Genomic DNA, 6,402 nt, shown 5'->3' with positions numbered 1-6,402 from the left:
CAGGCAGGACTTGAGTCAACGTCGGTTTCATTTACAAGAAAAAAGCAATCTTATCAACAGCTGAACTTCAACAAACCCATGGATTCAACTTCCTGGGAGCTGGACTCCACCCTCCCCTCCATAGAGTAGAAAATCTTCTAGAATCGGTCACTCCTCACGACCCCAGTGCAGCTCTTTCTGCCCACCGGTCCTGTCCCCTGCTTTTGTGCTCCACATCAAAGCCTAGCTGGCACACAATAGTTACTCAAGAAAGCTTCGAGTCAGGAAAGGACGGACGAGTTCACCATCCTGGGGAGATGAGAAGCTGTGTCCTGAGAACGCACCATGCCCAGGTGTGCTGCCCCCCACCCTCACTTGCTGGGTTTGCCTCACCTGTCAGCCCCCCCAGCCCCTCATCCGTGTGAGCAGGTCCCCTCCTCCAGGCCCCCCTCGGTGACTCCTGTCACAGTCCTTTCTCTGCATGTCCACTGATGAGAACAAAGGCAAAAGAAAGAAAATAAAATTAAATTTCCTTATAACCTGCAGCCCACTAACAATGAGGCAGGCAGGGTCTAACATTCCTCCGGGAACACCCAAGTGTCTGAAGGTCAGTGCTTTGCTAAAAAGAAACAAATAGTTACCTGACAGAGATCACAGTTGTGCAGGACCGGAGTCTCCGTCAGTTTGCAACCGTCTTAATGATTTACAAGAAAAAAAGCAACCTTACCAATTGTGAGCCCCCTCAGGAGCCTGGAAACCTGGCTTCCAAAATACCTTAGAGACTTACGCTGTCCCCAACCCCCTCCCAACCTGAAGGTCTGTAATCAGTCACCTGTCACAACCCCAGTGCACCCTGTTCTGCCCACAGCTCCTGTCCCCATGCTTTAATAAGACCACCTTTTTGCACTGAAGACGTCTGGAGAACTCTGTAGGTTGTTGGCTCCAACCCCCAACACTTGAAACCACATCATCCACCCCCCTCCCAGCCCTTCCAAGCCTCTGCACTTCCTAAGCAGACCATTGTATTTTCATTCTTACCTCCTATAGTAATTGTCAAATTCCGTAGAGACAGGGAGCAGGTTTTAAACTAACTTAGTATCCTCCCCAGCCATCCTTGCTTGTCTCATCTTACCCTCTCACTCACTAAACAGGGTGCTGTGAGCCCATGAGGGTCCTTGAGTTTTGTTCTGTGTGTGTCCCAAGTGCCTAGAACCGAGACACGGTCCGTGCTCAATTATTGTGTATTTGGATACATTTCATTAACTGAATGTTGTCTCCGCTGCAGAAGACAGCTGCTCTCAGAGCAGGTTCGCAGGGGACGGACCATCCCAGCACCCAGCCAGTGCCTGGCGTGTAGAATCCACTCAGCGAGTGTGTTAAAAATTTTTAATTCTCCAGCACTTTGAAAAACTACATTCAAATGAGAGAATGTCTCCATGTCAAATTTCAACCACTCCTAAAAAAATGCCAGAAGACCATCAGTCACCCTAGTCACGGTCACAGGAGGCCATATTGAAGAAGGAGGGAGACGTTGGGTTAAGAGTCTGTTTAAGGAGCTACTCACCTGCCAAGAATGATGTTTACTCTGCCTGGATTTAAACCACTGGCCTAACAGGCTAATCCTTTTTCCAATTGCTAGATGAAACGTTCCCCAGGCCAAGAAAAATATGCAGTTTCCTTTTATTTTTTTTTCAATATATGAAATTTATTGTCAAATTGGTTTCCATACAACACCCAGTGCTCATCCCAAAAGGTGCCTTCCTCAATACCCATCACCCACCCTCCCCTCCCTCCCAGCCCCCATCAACCCTCAGTTTGTTGTCAGTTTTTAAGAGACTCTTATGCTTTGGCTCTCTCCCACTCTAACCTCTTTTTTTTTTTTTTTTTTTTTTTTTTTTTTTTTTTTTTTGCAGTTTCCTTTTAAAAGAGATGTAAACTTAGCAATTCTGGGACTGTCTACAGTGAAAATAAAAGAAATGAGAAAATATGGCTGCTTTCGTTGGATTTTGCAAAGTAACTTGGGAATGTTTCTAGGTACCTTGCCGTGCCACAATTTTATCTTTTAAAGTACTTTCTTCCTTTTTAAAAAGCAAAGCAAAACATGGGGCGCTTGAGTGGCTCAGTCGGGTAAGCATCCGACTCTTGATTTCGACTCAGGTTATGGTCTCGCAGTTCGTGAGTTCAAGCCCCACATCAGGCTCCGTGCTGACGGTGCGGAGCCTGCTTGGGATTCCGTCTCTCTCTGCCCCTCCCTGTCTGCCTCTCTCTCTCTCTCTCTCTCTCTCTCTCTCTCAATGAATAAACTGAAAATTTTAAAAAAAAAAAAGCAAAACAATACAACAGACCCTACCTATCATTTATTCTCTCAGTGGGTAGGAATTGTAGCACTGAGCTCTAAGCCCCGACCTAGGCAACCAACAAAATAAACAAGCAAAATATATACCGTCTTAGACAGTGATTAAATATTAGACGGAGAAAAAATAAACGGGGAAGGTACCTAGAGAACAAGGCCTGACGGTAAACGCAGGGAGTTCCATTTTAAACAGGATGTCTTCAAGATGGAGTTTCTGTAAGCATTAGGAGGTAAAGAGTTGAAGGTGCATTCATCTGTAGAAAGAAGGAAGGATTCAGGTAGACAGCAGGGAGTACAAAGGCCCTGGGGCAGAAACCCACCTGGCGGGCTTGATGGACCACAAGAGGTTAGAGCAGCCAGAAGAAGAGAGAGGAGGTGAGCTAGACGTCAGGGCTGTGATTAGGGGTGGGCGTGGCAGAGAAGGATACCAGGGCCTAGAGGGCATCATTAGGGCTAAGGCTTAGACGCTGTACCAGGTAAAAGGGTGACAGAGGATTCTGAGCAGAGGAGAAACAAGGTCACTTCCCAGCAGAGGTGGCTGTGGCCCTGGTGGAGGCAGAGGCATCTGGGAGAGACAGTGGTGGTTGGGATTAGCATGATAACTGAGGAATGTTCAAAGTGTTTACACTCTGAGTGTGTTTTGAAGGTGGAATCTACCGGATTTGCTGTGGATTGCACGTGGGATACAGTGGGGGGAGGAGGGACAGGAGGAGCGCATGGGAGGGGGAGAGAGAGGAGCCGTGGACAAGCATCCGGAAAAACGGGGTGCTGCCACGTCTCCATCAGCTCTCAGGCGACAGTCGTCTCTGTCTAGAGCAGGGATCCCTGACCTCAGCACGGCCACACGCACGCACGGGGGGGGGGGGGGGGGGGGGGTGTCCTGTGATGGGTAGCAGTGCCCCGCCTCTAACCACCAGATGGGAGGACTAACACCCTCTCCGTGGTGACAACCAAGATATCTGTTCAGACCACGCCCGCTGTCCCCTGGGGGGCAGAATGGCCTTCAGTTCGGAACCACTGCTGTAGAATAATACCAATGCACTTTAAAATTCATCGTTAAATTTCTCAGAGGTGAACATCACTCCTGGTTATTTTCTTTTTCCTTTTTTTAAGTTTATTTGAGAGAGAGAGAAATCGGGGGAGGGGCAGAGAGAGAGGGAGAGAGAGAGAGAGACAGTGTATCCCAAGCAGGCTCTGCACTGCCAGCACAGAACCCAGACGCAGGGCTCGACCCCACGAACTGTGAGATCATGACCTGAGCCGAAATCAAGAGGCTTGTGGCAGAGGCTGTGTCTAACTCGGCGGTCCTGCCCTGCACCACGCCATCTACGCAAGGACCCCAACGTTCACAGCCATAAAATATTCATTTCTTTCTCCGTGGTTCACATCCACAGGACCCAGGTTCCCCTTCAGAACAAAAGTGATTTATATGTAAAGTGTTCTCTACATGTACCAGCGGCCGCTGAAGATGCTACCCCTCATTATTGTGGACACAGTGGGTTGAGCCATCGCATCCTAAGGTATGAGACAGTTTTGCCCACTTGTCCAGTCATTTCTGTAAACTAATCTGCTGCAGCCGGAATTGCCAGGTGAAGCATATGTAAATTGCGTCAGTCAGGATGAAGTTCTCACTGACAGGGACAGAAAGCCCCAAATAACTGGAGTTTAAAAGAGACAGACATTTATTTCTTTCACAAAAAAGTTCTGAGGTAGACCATCTGGGGCTGGCCTGGCAGTCTGTTCTGCAAAATCCTCAGGACTCCTTCCAGCTCACAGCTCAGCCAGCTCAGAGTCGACTCTCACCCTCCAAGTCCCGGTTGGAGCTCCAGCCATCACAGCCACATTCCAAGCAGCAGGAGTAAGGAAGGACAGGCAGAGTGTCAAACAGGTGACACATGATACTTTTGCTTATATCCCATTGGCCATGAGTTAGTCACGTGGCCACACCTAGCTGCAAGGAAGGCTGGGAAATGTAGTCTTTACTCTGATTGTTGCCAAAGCTAACTGATAATCTCCCTGGGGTTCGGTGGGCAGATGCACTGAGAGTAGTGATGTCAGCACGGGATTCTGCACAGAATAGCAGCGTGTGTGCTGAATATTTCCCCTGTCTGTCCAACACCCTCCCAATATCCAGTGACAAAGCTTAATCTTTACCAGCATGGTAGGTAGAAGTAGGTCTCATTTCCATTTGTGCTTCTTTGATCATCAGTAAGGTCAAAATCGTTATTTAAAAATCTGCTGGTCAGAGAGCCCGAGTGTCTCAGTCGGTTAAGCGTCTGACTCTTGATTTGGGCTCAGGTCATGATCTCACAATTCATGACATTAAGCCCCTCGTTGGGATTCTCTCTTCCTCTCTCTCTCTGCCTGTCCCCCCGGTTCGTGTGCACTCATGGCACGCAAATACTTTCTCTCTCTCTCTCTCTCTCTCTCAAAATAAATAAATAACCTTTTTTTTTTTAATCCATGGTCAGGGGGCACCTGGGTGGCTCGGTCGGTTGAGAGTCTGACTTCGGGTCAGTTCATGATCTCGCAGTTCATGAATTCCAGCCCCACATTGGGCCCTCACTGACAGGCTGTCGGCGCACAGCCGGCTTCGGATCCTCTGTCCCCCACTCTCTGCTCCTTCCCCACTGCACTCTCCCCAAAAGAAATAAATATTTAAAAATAAATAAATAAATAAAAATCTACTGGTCGTTGGTGGGTTTCCTTTTCTTAATTTCCCATTAAAAACCCGTGAACACTTTTTTTAAATCATGGTGCTACTATAGATTTGCCATTCTTCAAAATAAAAGATTGGAAGTCATATGTGTATCATATGTAAATGAATTTCCAACACATAAACACAAAACATGTAAAGCAAATACCTGTAAATGAATTTCTATGAAATATAACATATAAAAGTTTATATATATATACATACACAAAACTCAACCATGTCAATGTTGTTGATGGTAGTTTTTTTAATGTTTATTTATTTATTCTGAGAGAATGACGGAGAGCATGTGCAAGTGAGTGGGGGAGGGACAGAGAGAGAGAGAGAGACAGAGAGACAGAATCTGAAGCAGGTTCCAGGCTCTGAGCTCCGAGCTGCCAGCACAGAGACCACCCCAGCGCCCCAAACGTACGTGTACTTTTATTTGTAGGTACCAAACGTACCAATCTTTCCTGCACAGTTTCTGGCCATTTCAATATCCATCGTGATCCCTTCAATTTACTGCCGAAGGCCTGGTGTCAGCTGCGTGTGGAGAGATGACAAGAGAATGGAATTGGGAACCCTGTTGGCTACGTTTTAACCAAGCAAATCAGGGCAAGTGTTCCAAGTGGTCCTGCACTCTTTTCTCACCTACCAAATGTGCATGGTACCTCCCGGCCCCCGGGAGGCGTGTGATCCTGTACACAGGGGTGCATGGGAGACGTCAGATCCCTATTCCCTCCCTGGGGGGAGCCCCCCACTTCGACCAACACCTCCTCAGCCGGCACCAACAGCACTCAGCATGATGAATCAGGCCCTCGGGGACAGCAACCCACCCCAGCTTGGGCAGGAAACTGTGGGTGTTTATGGAGTCGGTCTTCCGTTTCAGTTTCAGAACCCGCCACCCCGAGTCTCTGCTCTTCCCTCCCTTGGTCATCAGTGGATGACCCCAGGGCTGGATTCCCGGATTCGGGATTGGGGAAGCAATGCCTCGGGACCCTTCTAGGGCTGCTGGGCAAACCACGGTCATAGAAAGACTATTTGTTCGGCATAAACGTCTGCACACAAGTTAGGGGGTGAGGTGGGAACCTGACTGAGAACATTTGAAAACTGCCTTCCCAGCTTAAAGAAAGTGAAACAAAATACCCAAAGCGGCAATGATCTAACTAGCAATACAGGCTGCTATTGTAGCTCACAAACCTGCTTCTTCCTAGATTTCAACATAGAATCTCATCTAATTTGACACCAATGCCTTCTTCCATCAGCTCGTTTTCTGTTTATCATAAAAACTATCCAAAAACTTCAAAACAAATTTAAAGAATTTTGTAGAAATGGAAAAGAAGCCAATACAAAATTCCAAAAATGGTAGATTTCTAAT

Source organism: Panthera pardus, unplaced genomic scaffold, assembly GCF_024362965.1.
Source record: "Panthera pardus isolate Hobbes unplaced genomic scaffold, ASM2436296v1 HiC_scaffold_1, whole genome shotgun sequence".
Taxonomy (NCBI): domain Eukaryota; kingdom Metazoa; phylum Chordata; class Mammalia; order Carnivora; family Felidae; genus Panthera; species Panthera pardus.
Note: the sequence above shows the minus strand (reverse complement) of the source record.